The 16,268-nt window shown below is 48.7% G+C and overlaps 1 protein-coding gene across 1 annotated transcript in view; it reads left to right on the top strand.

Moving 5' to 3' along the window:
• The first annotated feature begins 3,192 nt into the window (after nt 1–3,192).
• The window catches only part of SLC25A42 (solute carrier family 25 member 42), a 33,328-nt gene continuing 20,252 nt past the window's right edge, over nt 3,193–16,268 (top strand). The window contains exon 1 of the mRNA XM_079771437.1: nt 3,193–3,268. The gene's annotated coding sequence lies outside the window, so the exon portion shown is untranslated. The remainder of the gene's footprint in view (nt 3,269–16,268) is intronic.

The following is a 16,268-nucleotide window of genomic DNA, read 5'->3' as shown; positions in this document are numbered from 1 at the left end:
GATCCCAGAGAAGTAGAGGGAACTAGGGGACAAAGAGGGAGTGGCCTGCGCAGGGCCAACCAGGCCAGCTCAGAAGAGCTAGGATCCTGAGCAAGCTGGCCAGTCACAACCAAGGTGCCCATGGTGGGGTATCTATCAGTTGCTGGTGCCAAGGGGCTTTGCCTGTCATTGTTGGAAGGGTAGAGGAAGGTTGGCTGGTGCCAGCTTGCTGACAAGCAAACAGAAGCCAGAGCACAGCCAGTGTTTCTGGCACTAGAAGGAGCAGTTGGGTGCTAGGATGCTGCCTGACCCTTGCCTCAGTTGGCACTGTCCCTGGGGAGTACCATGGGACTTTCCAGGAGCTTGCTGCTTCCCTCACAGGGCTTGGCAGATGGAGACTGTGGGTGAGGACTCCTTCAGCATTAATATCTCCCTCTTCGGGTGGCAGATTACACTCATAGTTGGTCTATATCCACATTCCATAAAGTGCTATTTATAAAAAAGGAAACAGTCCCTAAGAACAATTTGTCCATCACAGATGATCAATGAGTTCTCACTGCAGACCAATGCATTTGAGTTTTACTTCCATTCAATTCATTAATGCTGCCATCAACCCTGGGAGTTAGTTGGAAAAACTGAGACAGGGAGTTTGAGTCACTTGCTAAAGATCCTGTGGCCAGCAAGTCAAAAAAAACAGGGATCAAACCCAGCCCTGCACCCTTCCAGCAAGGAACATTTGTTACATGAGGCTAGGTTTTCTTGTCTGCAAAGTGGACACTGTCACCCCCGATCTGGAAGTCATGTGACATGGTGTTTGGGAAGGCCTGGCAAGGACCTGACACTTCAGTAGGTGTTCGGCAGACTCTGGTTTCTCCTTTTCTCTGGAGGGCAGAATGGAGACCATGGTCTTGAAGTTTCAGGGAAGCTAAACACAGCTAGGAGGTATGGAAGGGGAGGGGAGGCAGGGATATCATGGGACTAGCATAAGTCAGATGGTGGTCTTGGGCTAGTGACTTCCTATAGTATGAGCCCCAGTCATTTCCTCCAAGAGACGTCATGGATTAAGCACTTACCAGCGGCTAGTACAACCCTGGAATGTGAACCCTTATTAACCTTTTGCACTCGGATGTCGAGTGTGACTCGACACAGCATCGGTAGCAGCTCGTATGTCGAGCCACACTCGACATGTAGTTTCACCGCGGGGGGAAGGGGGATTTTTGTCTATTTTTCCAGTATCTTTTCTTGTTTTCATTAGCATGAAAGGACAAGTAAAATGTAAATGCCGTCTCAACTGATGCCAAAAAAGAAAAAATGAAAAACCGATAACGCATGTGAAATTTATTAGGAAACTAGTACATGATCTTGTTGGAGAATTCAGAGATGGTACACTAACTTCCAGGGGTAGATTATTATCCACTAACTTAGAGCAAAGTTTAGATGGAAAGCTCCATATAATCACACCTCACCCTAACAAAAAACACAAAGATTGTGTTGTTTGTTCTAACAGAAAAATCAAAGGAGGAAGAAGAGGGACGATTTATATTTGCGAAACATGTGAATGTAAACCAGGTCTTCATGTGGGTGAATGTTTCAAAAAATATCACACCATGAAAAATTATAGAGATTAAAATTACTCTTTGAATGTATCAATAATTTGAAATATAAAAAAATCCAAATAAATAAGTTTGTATGAAAAGAAACTCCAGTTTTTTATTCTACTGCCGTGCTTTGTAAAATCTGGGGTATTTAAAAAGTTAAATCCTGAGTAGAATAAAGGAATCGAGAAAAAAGCAAGCGAGTGCAAAGGGTTAAAGCTTAGCTCAGCCTTGCTCCCGCCCAGGACTCCTGGTTCTGAACTGAATTCCCACCAACCCCAACCTGAACCTGGTGTAATAAGAGCCAGTATCTGGGAACATTTGTAACCCTCTCTCTCCTGGAGATTAAGGGAATCAAAGAACAGGTGGGCTTGGGGGAGGTGCCAGTGACAGCAGAGCACTGGATGACAGATGGCTCCCTAAACTGCTGGTGTTTGGCTGCAAAGAATTCCATGAACCACACCTCACAGAGAAGCTGAGGCTCACAGTCCTGTTGTGACCTCTTGTGGGTCAAAAGCATTCACCAGAGGATCAAGGCAAGGGCTGGAATATAAATTCTCCAGGTGTAAGAATCATTGTCCCAATGAGGAAACAGGCTCAAAGTGCCCAAGGTTGTGCGGTGGGTGAGTCAGTGGTTGAACAGGAATTGGAACCCAGGTCTCTCAGGCATCCAGAGCTATTCTTTTGACACTGCCTTATCCTCTTCCAAAAAGCAGACTGCTGGGTTCACACCCAGATCCAGCCACCGAAGTGCGTTGTGGTGTTGGGCAAGGAGCTTGACCTCTGTATGCTCTGTAAAAGGGGGGCAGTGGTAGCTTTAAACTCACGGGATTGTGGTTAAGATTTACAAAGGTTTATAGCAGGGAAGAGGCCAGACTGAGATGCCATTGGATCGAGGGACAGAAAGCTGAACTCGGAAAAGTCCAACACTTCCAGAAAACCACAAAGCGCACGAGTAGGATTCCACTTCTTTCCACGTCTTCACACCAACCAGGAGCCGCAGAATGCCAGCCTCAGTGAACTCCAGCGAGTTCCCCCTCTCCCTGTCGTTTGCAGCGGAATAATAGGGATTGATTATCCACGAGTCCTTCCGCCAAGATGGCCCAAGTTCACTCCACGGTCTCTGGGGACTTCATGTGGGGCTTAGGAGGGCACCTCTAGCCGCCATGCTCCGGGCCTGACTGCACCTTGCACACTCGAGCTCCGCCCGTGGCACACCGCCCACGGCCCCTGCGGCTGGCCACCCGCCCTACCCTTCGGCTTCGCAGCCAATCCTCGTCGCCCTCCAGGCTACTCCCTCAGTTTCACTGGAGCCAGTTGCTCCAGCCACCTCGGAGCCCCGCTCTTGTTCCCCAGCGATTGGTCGTCAGGGCTGCTTGTCTTCCGCCAGTGCTCCAATTCTCGCCAGCCTCCAGGCCCTCACCACCCAGCACCTCTGCCGGGCGGGACCACCCTTGACACTCCGAGTCTCTCACAACAGTCCCGCCTGTACCCCCGCAGCGATTGGCTTTAGGGGTTGCCCGTCTGCTTTATGCCCACCAATCATTGCCATCTCCAGCTCTGATTGGTCATCGCACAGCCAATCGGGGCGCGTCATGGACCCCTCCCGCAGCGCGCGCAGGAGGGGTACGCGAGGCGGAGTTGTGGTGACTGGAGGCGGCAGCGGCGGCGGTGACAGCGACGCCTCCCAGCCGGTGAGCGGGCGCGGGGGGCGCGCGGCGGCGCAGGCATCGGAGGTCAGGGCGAGGCACGGCCCAGTCATGGGTCCTGGGGCGGGGGTGGAAGAGGTGGGGAATGACCGCGTCACGGGGGCAAGGAGAGGACCAAGCTCCCCCCCCCCCCCCCCAGCGTCTGGTGTGCTCTGGGAGCCCCCATAGCCGGATCTGACACCCTCACCGTCAGCCCACGCACACCTGACACCGCGTCAGTTCTCATTGAGTCCCTCCCTCCCCATACACCTGAGCCTGTCCGCCTCGCTGACATTCTCCGGGACCGCGTCCCCAGGCGCCCAGAACAGTTAGGTCTATATGCAACTGAGTCTGTGCTCCCACTTACGGTCCCCCTCACATACCTGACCGCGCCCCCACCCATGGACACCTCCCACATCTCCTGAGACTGTATCTTTTGATAATGCCGCACACCCGGAGCTGTCTCCTCCTACACTCCACCCTACCCCGCCTCCACAACTGGGCCTGCACTCCCGCACCAACACCTGAGCCTGTGACCCCAAACTCAGGGCCCTCCACTAACATCTGGGCCCGTTGGTATCCCTTCACTGACTTTGCTGACATCCAGGTCTGTGCCCCTCTCGCTGCCCTTCCCTTGAGCAACTTTGGTCAGGGCCCTCAGGCCCCCCCATCCCCCCCCACACACACTACCTGCCCTGTGCCCCTAAGCAATACTCCAGTGGCTTCACACCCCCAGTCAGTGCACCTGCAGGTACTTTCTTCTACATGCTCCTGTGATTGCCTCCCTCTATAATCCTCAAAACACCGCCCCCCCCAACATTCCAAACCTTGAAATCTGAGGATCACTGCACCCCCCTCCCAAGAAAAGCCCACCCACATACTGTCTTTTCATTTATGGTAGTCTATTAAGTGATTTATGGACTTAGAATAATCCCATCCCAGACAAAACCAGAATTACTCCCATTTTAATTTAATTTAACAAACCTAAAGTGACTTGAATTGGGGAGGCAGAGCCCACCCCTTCCTGAGCATGCTAATCCTTCTCTGTGGACTTCCACCATTTTTGCCCATCTGTTGTGTTTATTTCTGAAGGGTTGGCAGGGGAGGGGACCCCCACCCTCTCTGCAGCTGTTCTCCAGGCGTCATGACTTTGGGTCCAGAAAGACTGAGCTGGAAGGGTAGCCACTGGTTGCTGCTGGAAAATGAGTCTGCCAGCCCTGGGTTGGGGATGGGGTGCTGGGTGTGGCTTCAATACCTGGGGTGCTGCCTCTAGCAAGGTCACTTGGAAGGAAGTTGCAGGGCCTCTGGCCCCCACTCTTGCAGACTGAAGCCCCTCCTTGACCCAAGGGAGCTCCTTGGACCCTTAAAGCCGATGCATCCAGAGTAAGCCAACACTCTTCAGAGTGAGAGAGCTAATGTTACAGTTAGAGCTAAACTGCTCAACTGGAATCTGGTGTGGTGCTGGGGATAATGATTTTTCTGGAACTTTTCAATCCTGGGAGTATGATTTGCCTGTGTGCAGCAGAGGCGACCAAGCCTTTGTTGTTAAAAAAAGCAATAAGGTGCCCTTTCCTGTAAGGCTTGCATAGAGCCTCTTACACGACCACTCCATCCCCCCTTTGACTGGGTCCCACCCTTTCTCTCCCTGCAAAGATGTTGCTGGAATGTTCCAGAGGGTCATGTCACTTTCACCTTCTCCTGAAACTGAAGCTATTGGAGTTTTCTGTTCAAATTCAAAAGGAGTCATTTAAAATGTGTGTATGTGTATATGTAGATGTTATAAACAGATATAAATGTCATATACATTTAATTACAAAATTTTTAAAATTAATTTCAGAGACAGGGGAAGGGGGGGAAAGAGAGAGAGAGAAAGAAAGATCAATGTGAGAGAGGCATATCAATTGGTTGCCTCCCAAACATGCCCTAATCTGGGATTGAGCCTGCACCAGATGTGTGCCCTGACCGGGAACTGAACCTGGACCTTCTGATGCACGGGACAATGCTCCAACCAACTGAGCCACACCGACCAGGGTCATATACACACATTTATATATACATATACTGTACACACATTCTCTCTCTCTCTCTCTCTCTCTCTCTCTATATATATATATATATATATATATATACACACACACATACACACACACACACACACACAAATATATATATACTAGAGGCCCAGTGCATTAATTTGTGCACAGGTGAGGGCCAGCTGGGCTGGGGCTGGTGGGGGCGGGGGGCCACGGGTGGTTGATGGGCCAGCCCCGTCCCCTGGTCGAGCTCTGGTCAAACACCCGGTCGAGGGGACAATTTGCATATTACCCTTTTATTATATAGGATATATATATAAACTAGCGAGGTAATTCATGTACATGGTAAAAAAAAAAATCAAACAGTTGTAAAGGGCATACAGTAAAATAGGCAGGTCTTCCCATACCTGAACCCCATCCCCTTTCAGAGGCACCATGGTTAATTTCTTCTGTTTCCTTCAGAGATAGTCTATGTTGGGGGCGGGCAGGGGAAGGAGGGGGGAGTATATCCTCTGCCCCTTTCAAACCACTGGTAAATTTGCATCCGATTTTATCAAATGGGTATGTTGATTATATATCCAGTTGTTTTTTTTACCAAGTTGTCACTCATATTTTTTTTTACAAACCAAGCTGCACTGAACAAATAGACTCATGTGTGAGCGAATATGTAGTGAACGTGTGTGGTGCAGGCACTTTGAAACCTCTGACTTCATGGAGCTTACATTCAATGCAACAACTTCCTAGGAGTGGCAGGCCAAAGGGCATGTCCATTAAAATGGTTAATGTTCCTCCAGAGATGTCCAGTCTCTCAGCTGTAAAGTTGGAATGCCTGTTTTCTCCTCTAGTAGCCTGGGTGTTGTGTGTGTGTGTGTGTGTGTGTGTGTGTGTGTGTGTGTGTGTGTGTGTTTATCAAGTATTCTGTCTCCAATCTGATAGGTAAAAAATAGCCCAAAAGATCCTTTGGAATGTTGCTTCTTTGCTTCCTGTACATCTCTTAGGGATTATGGCCCATGTGGTGGTAATTAAACGACAGATTTCTGTTTCTCTTTCACAGTCAGAGTATAATTCAATCCAAAACATATTTAAGTTCCTACTCTGCAAAGCTCTGAAGGAAATCTTGTGCTTGATGGGGCATCGCCTGGAGTCCCAGGAGGGCACATCCTGAGATGTTGGCACAAGGTACCTTGACAAGCATGAGGTACCTTGACAAGAACAGTTGGCTAGAATAACTGTGTAACTGTTGCTAATTTTTTTTTCCACTTGGATCCAGCAAAAGAATGAAGACATCAGATGAGATTGAGAGAAGTCAAATGCTAAATCTATTTGGGAAGCTGTCTCAAGGTTCAGTTGTTGGCAATTGCCCATTATTGGCGCCTGGTGGAGGGTGTCATCAGACTGAGGTCAGGCCTTTTCCCACATGCTACCTTATTTTTTGTTCTTTTCTATTTTGGCAGTTGGACAACAGAGGGAACACTGTGATGATCAAAGATATTAGCTTCTTTGAGTTTTATTCGGGCTTGTTTGGGTTTTATTATTGCTTAATAAAAAGTATATAGTGTACACATGGAAAGAACCAAGGTAGAAAGAATAATGAAACTAACACTCAGCTCAAGAATTAGAGTGACTCCCTGTGTCCCGCAGCCCCTCCCTGGTCACTGTGTCACTGTGCTATTTTTAAAATACACTTGTCAACGTCTTGTTTTTTTTCTTCTTCACTGAGTACCTTTTGCTGCAGCTGAGTGCTGGGACTTCAGGGTCTCAACAGAGTTCCCCAGAAGCCAAGTTTTATGCTGAATCTCTGCCAGGAGAGTGCCCTTGAGGTCCAGAGAGGAGAGCAGTGACCTCAGGGCCAGACACAGGTCACTAGCGAAGGGACAAGCCAGCATTGGCTGGTTTGGTCTCAGAGACTCTGCCATGTTTCCTGGGGAACTGTAACAAATTACCACAAAATAGGTAGCTTAAAGCAACAGAAATTTATTCCGTCATAGTTGTAGAGGTCAGAAGGCCAAAATCAAGGTGTTGGCAGGGGCTATAGACTGAATTTGTGTCTTCCCTTAAAATTCATATGTTGTCGCTCTAGCTGGTTTGGCTCAAGGGTCTCAGGTTCGATTCCGGTCAAGGGCACGTGCCCGGTTGTGGGCTTGTTCCCCAGTAGGGGGTGTGCAGGAGGCAGCCAATCAATGATTCTCTCTCAGCATTGATGTTTCTAAGTCTCTTTTCCTCTCTCTTCCTCTCTGAAATAAACAAAAATATATTTTAAAAAGCAAAATAGCCGAGACCGGTTTGGCTCAGTGGATAGAGCGTCAGCCTGTGGACTGAAAGGTCCCGGGTTCGATTCCGGTAGAGGGCATGTGCCTTGGTTGCGGGCACATCCCCAGTGGGGGGGTGTGCAGGAGGCAGCTGATCGATGTTTCTCTCTCAACGATGTTTCTGGCTCTCTGTCCCTCTCCCTTCCTCTCTGTAAAAAATCAATAAAATATATTAAAAAATAAAAATAAAAAATAAAATAAAATTCATATGTTGAGCCTGGCTGGTATGGTTCAGTGGTTGAGCTTTGACTTATGAACCAGGAGGTCATGATTTGATTCCCAGTCAGGGAACATGCATGGGTTGCTGGCTCAATCCCCAATGTGGGACATGCAGGAAGTGGCCAATCTATGATTCTCTCTCATGATTGATGTTCCTATCCCTCTCTCCCTCTCCCTTCCTCTCTGAAATCAATCTATATATATAAAAGCCTAAGCAACCAAATAACCTAACAACCACCAGGGGGCAGACGGCTCAACGCAGGAGCTACCCCCTGGTGGTCAGTGCGCTCCCACAGCCAACCTCCCATGGCTGGCCAGCCTCCCACAGTCCCTCTCCCCAACCCGCTGGCCGGCTGGCTGGCTGGCCCTGATCAGCCCCAATCACCGGCCACACTGAGGGACCCCACCCGTGCACAAATTTGTGCACTGCGCCTCTAGTAAAAAGATATTTTAAAAAATTCATATGTTGAAACCTAATCTCAATACGATGGAATCAGGAGGTAATTAGGTGATGAGGATTAGTGGCCTTATAAAAGGGACCCCAGAGAGTACTCTAGACCCTTCTACCATGTCAGGACCCAGTGAGAAGACAGCCACTGTCTGTCAGAGCCTTGATTTTGGACTTCTAGCCTCCATAACTATGAGAAATACATTTCTGTTGTTTATAAGCCCTGTGCTATTCTGTTACATAAGCCCAAACAGGTTAAGACAGCAGGGTTGGTTCCTACTGAGGGCCCTGAGGGAATCCATCCTGGCTTCTGGCTGCTGCTCACAACCCTCGGGTTTTTTAGCTTGCAGCCCTATCACCTTGATCTCTGCCTCCATATCCACAGGCCTTCTTTCTTGTGTGTTTGTGTATTCTACTAAGGACACCAGTCATTGGCTTTAGGGCCCACCCTGAATCCAGGATGATCTCATCTCAATATCCTTAATTATATCTGCAAAGACCCTATTTCCAAATAAGGTCACCTTCTGAAATTCTGGGTGGATATGAACTTTGTGGGACCCAATTTAACCCCTACAGCTGTGAAGCCAGCATTTTCATCAGAGCGTTATCCGAGGAAGTGCTTGCCCAGCTGCCTCTGCTGTTTCCAGCAAGGTGAGGCCAGCAGGGTGGTAGTACATTCCCCAGCCCCCTCAGATGGCCCCTGTGGGCAGCCCCTGTGGGCTCCCTTGATCACCCAACTCACTTCCCTCAGGTGGGGGCATCTGCCCAGAGCTAATAAGGATCCGAAGAAGTGAATGAAAGTATACATCTCAGTTTTGCTCTTTGTCACCCCTTGGCAAGTACTTACTGGACTGATAGCTTGGTCCTAGGTCCTCCCAGTGTTACTGAAAGGAGACCAAGGCTTGAGGAGGCTTTTGCCCAGAGACACACAGGAGCCCAGACAGGTGTTGGTCGGTCTGAATCCAAGCAAGTAGCTGTAGCACTGTGCTTTCAGTTGCTGTTAAACACAGATGCTGCCATCAGTATGGCCTCCAGGAGTAGAACAAACTCAAAGCCTCATTCTACAATCTAAATATTTGTGTGCCAGGACTCGGGACAGGTGCAGAGGGAGCAGACACACTAGAGCTCAGAAGGGAAGGGTACGTGGATGTGGGTCAGACCCTCACTAAGTGGTTAGGGTACTGTAGTTGATTGGTCCTGATCAGAGGCTGTGGTACTAATTCAGGGGTCCAGGAAGGTTCCCCAAGATCTGAAGCCATTAAGGATTTCATTCGATGGCAAGGTGTTGTGAGCAGAGGGAATGAACAAGCCTGGACGTGTGACTCCCAGGAGAAAGCTAAGGGGTTGGGAAGCCCAAGGGGGTCCTGAGAGGGACGTGGTCTGTGATGCTGATGAGAGAGGCAGGAAAAGCCAGCGGAGGAGAGTGCTCAGGTTGAAGCCACTGTGGACGAGTGGTCAGCAGACCTAGGGCTCAGAACCTCTGATGGCCTGTGCCTTCCCAGCTGTGACTTGGGTACCTGGACTGGAGACCATGCTTGAGAAGGGTTTCAAGGCTCCATGATGAAATGTGCCCTGCAGATGTCAGAGCTGTTGCTCCCTCTCCAGGCCCTGTGCCTTTGCCGCAGGATGAATCGGGTTAGTGACAGCCATGCTGACCCAAGACCTACTAGGTCTTCGGTCTTTGTCAGCCCAGTGTGTCTCTCCCCCATCCTGTCTAAAGGGCTGATTCCTGGGCCTCACTCTGGTGGCTCTGACTTCAGTCTGGGATGGGGACTAGGAGTCCTGTACAGGTGTCCCCAGAGATTCTGGGACAGGCACTCCTGGAAACACCTGGTGGAATAGTTCAGTGCCGGGGGGGGAATGTGGGAGACCCTCCCCCTACCCTGTTGTTGGCAAATCCCTGTGGCCATGAGCGGGGAGGGGACAGGGTGGTGCTCCTGGCTTGCAGCACTGTGGGGAGGTGCTACCCACTGCTGCTCAGACTTCAGTCTGTGGCTGGTCTATCCTCGATCTGGCAAGGGGGTGCATAAGAGCCAGGCCTTAAAGAATGAGCAGGTTTGGGGGCTTCTCACGGCCCCTTTTCCTGGAGTACATTGGCCAGAGCCAAATGATGGCCAGGCCTGAATGTCAGTCAGAGATTGCACCACTGTTGTGCTGGGTAGTGAGGATGATGTGGTGGAGTGCTTGGTGGGGAACAGGCGCTTCCTTTTGATGGGCAGCGGGGCACCTCTGTCCACGTTTGTTCAACAGTTTGGAGAGATGAACCTGGAGGAGGGAGAGTTAGGGGGCTGGATTCCAGAGGTCGGTGCTCTGCTGGATGGTGAGAGCTGGGAGATTGGTGGTGTTTTGTGGGCTCCCTCCCAGCCCCACCTGACTCCTTATTAGGCAAAACAGTACTTACCGTATTTTCCGGCGTATAAGACGACTAGGCGTATAGAAGATTTTCCTGGGTTAAAAAGTCATCTTCTACGCTGGAAAATACGGTACTAATACCTGTGACCCACTCTAGCAGCACCAGCCTGGGAAGATAGTGACAGATTGGGAAACTGAGGTCCAGAGATGTTTAATCCAAAGTCACACACTGAAACCCGCCTTCTCACAACACCAGCATGGCATGGCAAGAAGCCTGGATGGGCTCCTGCTTGGGGGGTGAGGCAGATTGAGGAGGTGCCCTTCCCGGGGCGGGATGATGTCTACAGGCGTGTGTCTCTGCCTCCTTGCTAGGCATGAACACTGAGCACGACCCAGGCCCAGGCCTTCCTGGGACCCCCAGCCTAGCAGGGGAAGCAAATGAAAGTGGCAGGGAGCTATGTAGTGTTCGGTGAAGGACAGAACAACTAACTTTGGGGTGGTGCGGCCAGAATGTTTAGGATGGCTTTGAAGGATGCAGAGGAGTTTGCCAGGTATAAAGGGAGTCTAGCCAAAGCAGAACTTGGTATGTCCAGGGAATTAATTCATTCACCCAGCAAATAATTAAGTAGGTGTAAGTGCTATGCTAGGCTCTGTCTGTGTGGCAAGAACACAAGGCTTTTGGGGTTCGGCCATTACACAAGTGTACCCCCTTCGTACCATTGAGTGCCTCAGTTGTTTTAGGTTACTCCAAGTGCAGTTGGCAACAAGTGTGGCAGTACTCACTGAATGCAAAGACCAAGGACAGTGATTAACCTTAGAATGTTCCGGATCTTTTTGTATGTGGATGCTTGTGTGTCTGACTGTAGCACAGGGTTGCAGTGACCAGAGTTTGTGTGGAAGTGTATGCAGCCAGGAGAAACACACAGCAGCTGGCTGGGTTGGGGTTAACAAGGAGCAGCGGTTATGTAAGATGCTTCAGCTCTCCTAGGTGAAAGTTAATGCCCATTAACTGGAAAAAGGAAAGGCCTTTATCAACAGGCAGATAGGATGTTAATTGGTTTCTGTTTACCAAGACATTAAGGTATCTGTTCCACAGCTGCTTGTAAACTCCATCAACCGAGAAATTGCTCCCGTTTGTGCAAACATGTCCCAAGAGGTGTAGCACACTGCTGTGCACAGCTCCCGCCACACACTGGCATGAGCGGCGGCCTTGGGCAAGAAACTTCCAAGGAAGTCTGGCATGAATATGTGTGCACGTGTGTGCTTGTGTGTATCTTCGTGTACATACAGTCAAACCTCATTTCTCGAGTGTCTCCCATCTCAATTCAGTTCTTAGAAAAAAATAACTTGCCCTGACTGGTTTGGCTCAGTGGATAGAGCGTCGGCCTGAGGACTGAAGGGTACCAGGTTCGATTCGGGTCAAGGGCATGTACCTTGGTTGTGGGCACATCCCCACTGGGAGGTGTGCAGGAGGCAGCTGATCTATGTTTCTCTCTAATCGATGTTTCTGGCTCTCTATCTCTCTCCCTTCCTCTCTGTAAAAAATCAATAAAATATATTTAAAGAAAATAAAAGGAAAATTTTTAAAAAAAGAAAAGAAAAAATAAATCTCGGTTGTTGACCAGAGCTTCAATTTTTGACCTGACAACCCTTTCATGCTGATACCTCAGCATGACAAAAAGTGTTTCTCAGGCAACAAAGGAGAGAATGCTTTTGATGATTAGCACAATTTTAAAACATAAAGAGTGCTAATATTGCTAAGGGTGTGAAAGTGCTCACAAAACAACAAACACAGGCAATTGAATAGGTAGAAAAACTTGTTTATTGGATAAAGGAAAAGCAGTTAGCCCATGATAGCATTTTGAAGGTAGTGATATATGAAAAGTTCGTTTAAGGCTAGTAGGGATGGTTTGATAGATTTAAGAAAAGACGTGTTTATTTATAGATTAAACTATGCATTAGACATGTACTATATATAAGAAAGGTTAAAACAAAATAATTTGAGGGTCTGGAACAGATTAATTCAATTTACATTCTTTCTCATGGGGAAAAATGATTCGATTTTCGAACAGATTGCTTCTCGAACAGCCTTCTGGAACAAATTAAGTTCAAGAAACGAGGTTCTCCTGTATCAGGACAGTCATGCACAAGGAGTGGCTATAGCGGGGGGCTCACAGGCTGGGCTCCCCAAGATCCTGTGACCCCAGGTTCACAGTTTTTAGACAATGCTGTTGAGTCAGTTATATCGCTGAGGTAGTCCCCTACTCCACCCCACTTCACTTTGGATTTTCGTTTGACAGATGGAAAGATTGCCAGAACAGAAATACTGTGTGAAAATATAAATGTTCACTGGGGCTGGTCTGCACTTACCACCCACCTGTGGCAAGTGGGGGGGGGGGGGGCCGGTAGTGGCCCCATTGCACCTGGCCCTTTTTTATTTTAAATATATTTTTATTGATTTTAGAGATGAAGGGAGAGGGAGAAGGAGAGATAGAAGCATCAATGATAAGAGAGAATCATTGATCAGCTGCTCCCTGCACGCCCCACACTAGGGATCGAGCCCGCAACCTAGGCATGTGCCCTGGCCAGGAATCGAACCATGACCTCCTGCTTCATGGGTCAGCGCTCAACCACTGAGCAACACCAGCTGGGCTGGCCCCTGGTTCTTTTTTTTTTTTTTTAATTTCTTTATTGATTAAGGTGTCACATATTTGTCCTCATCCCCCCATTCCCATCCCACACCCCTCCCCATGGATGCCCCAACCCCCTGTTGAACTTAAGCATTGGTTAGGCTCATATGCATGCACACAAGACCTTTGGTTGATCTCTTCCCCCTCCCCCCACCCTCCCCTATCCTCCCTCTGAGGCCCGATAGTCCGATCGATGCCTCCTTGTTTCTGGTTCTGTTCTTGTTCATCAGTCTATGTTGTTCATCATTTCCCCTAGATGAGCGAAATCATGTGTCACTAGAGATATACTTATAAGAATTGAATGTGCGACGAGCAATAATAGTTATGCTGACAGGCAAATGAATCAGTCTGTAGTGAGTTTCTTTCTGGTCCAACAGTTCTTTTGAGACCCAATATCAATGTCCACCAGTTCCTTATGAGTACATGTCGGCACTGACCCCTCAGCTCTGGATGGTGGACAAATGTTGGTAATGCAGGTCCGACTCCCTCTGGTTTGGTCTCGGCCGGATCCAGGGGCACGGCTTCACCCGGATCCAGGGGCCCACGGCCTCACCTGGACCCAGGGGCGCGTTGTCCCCTGGTTCTTATCCACTACTGGGAAAGACACACCTGAATCCTAGTTCATGGTACTTGTCAAAGGTGCCCTGGAGAGTGTGATGAAGCTGAGCCCACTGGGGCCACAGGATGCTGTGTCTGTGCTTGGAAATGCTGCCTAGGGCTGGAGGAGGGTAAGGGTCAGGCTTCTGCAGGAAATGGAAACCCGTCCTGAACTGGCTGAATCAGAAAGGGGGCTTCATGGGCTCCGGGGTGGGGAAGCCCAGGTTCTTCCCACATGTTTGGTCCTTGGACATCCCCAGTCTACAGACATTGCCTCCCGCTCCAGGCCTTGGCTTTGCCCTCAGGCTGACCTACTTCCCCTCCCTGGGGGAAAAGGACTTACCTGGCCCAACCCTCTCCCCCCCCCCCCCCCCGCCAAAAAAAAAATCTCTTTGGATCCAGCACCCTGAACCCAGGAGTATGAGCCCATGATCTAGCCAGAGTCCCCAGGTTACCATGGAGTCAAGGGGAGGATAAGCCCCTCTTCTTCAAGGTGATAGAGGGCAGAGGAAGTGGGTGCCCAGGGTGCTGTTTCTAAGACGGGGGCTGGACATCCTCTACGAGTGTGGCCCACCTTCCAGCTTAAAAGCCCTCCAAACTTTCAGTCGTTGCCAAAACCATCAGCAGCGTTCTCCACAGGTGAGGAAGGTGAGTGAGAGCGACTAGGGCACATTGTTCCCCTGGTACCATTAGAGTTCCTTGGGAGTTAGGAACACAGTGCTCAGGGTCAGTGGGCCTGGGAGGGGCTGGGCAGGTATGGGTGGTTTTTTCTTGCTGTCTAAAATTATCTTTTAAAAATATAAATGTTTTTGCCCTAACCGGTTTGGCTCAGTGGATAGAACGTCGGCCTGTGGACTCAAGGGTCCCAGGTTCAGTTCCAGTCAAGGGCATGTACCTTGGTTGCGGGCACATCCCCAGTGGGGAGTGTGCAGGATGCAGCCGATCGATGTTTCTCTCTCATTGATGTTTCTAACTCTTTATCCCTCTCCCTTCCTCTCTGTAAAAAATCAATAAAATATATTTAAAAAAAATAAAAATAAATAAAAATAAAAATATATATGTTTTTTTATTTATTTTAGAGAGAGAGGAAGGAAGGAGAGAGAAAGAGAGAGAGAGAGAGAGAGAGAGATATCGATTGGCTGCCTCCTCCTGTACACAACCCATCCGGACTGAACCAGAAACCTGGGCATGTGCCCTGACCAGGAATGGAGCTTTTCGGTATAAGGACAATGCTCAACCAACTGAGCCACACTGGCCAGGGCTAAAAATTTCTTTATTACAGTATAATTTACATACAATAATCTGAATAACTCCTGAGTGTACAACTCAAGGAATTGTTACACGTGTTCACACATGTAACCAGACCAAGATACAGTGTGTTCTAAGCCTGCAACTGGCTCCTCCGCGCCCCTCCCTATTAACCATCAAAGGTAACCCCAGTCTGATCGTTATTGTCACTGCTGAGTTTGGGCTGTGTTTGAATTTTTTAAATTGTGATTGGATATATACAACACAAAATGTGCCATCTTAACCATTTTAAAGTGCACAGTTCAGTGGCATTAAGTACATTCACAGTGTAATACAACCATCACCATCATCACCATCCATCTCCATGACTTTTCATCTTGCAAAACTGAAACTGTTACCATTAAACACTAACTCCCATCCTCCTCCCCCAGCTTCTGGCACCCACCCTTCTACTTTCTTTTCCTTTTTTCCCAAACTCTAAGAGAAAGTTTACTTAGAAAGTGACAGGGGCCCTACCTGGTTTGGCTCAGTGGATAGAGTGTTGGCCTGAGGACTGAAGGGTCCCAGGTTTGATTCCAATCAGGGCACATGCCTGGGTTGTGGGCTCCATCCCCCCGCCCCAGTGGGGGGCGTGCAGGAGGCAGCCAATCAACGATTCTCATCATTGATGTTTCTATCTCTCCCTCTCCCTTCCTCTCTGAAATTAATAAAAAATATATATTTAAAAAATAAAAATAGAATGTGACAGGGGGTAGGGGAGGCTGGAGGAAGGTCTATGGGGGAAAAAAAGATATATGTACTACTATATGTAATACTTTAAACAATAAAATTTAAAAAGAAACACAAAAAATAAAAATAGAAAGTGACAGAGGTAGAAGAAATGGGCTCAGGAAACAAGTTACAGAGGCAAAAGAAGTGCCCTTAGAGCTTCAAGTTTCTATGAATCTGATTACTACTGTAGGAATCATACCGTATTTGTCCTTTTATGAATGGCTTATTTCACTCAGCATAACATCCTCAAGGTTCATCTGTGTTGTAACATGGGTCAAAGCTTCATTCCTTGTGTTAGTGTGTGTGTGTGTGTGTGTGTGTGTTTCACTTACTAGTAGA

The sequence above is a fragment of the Cnephaeus nilssonii genome, assembly GCF_951640355.1.
Source record: "Cnephaeus nilssonii genome assembly, chromosome: 5".
In the NCBI taxonomy this organism is placed as follows: Eukaryota; Metazoa; Chordata; class Mammalia; order Chiroptera; family Vespertilionidae; genus Cnephaeus; species Cnephaeus nilssonii.
Note: the sequence above shows the minus strand (reverse complement) of the source record. Positions and strands in the feature narration are given on the sequence as shown.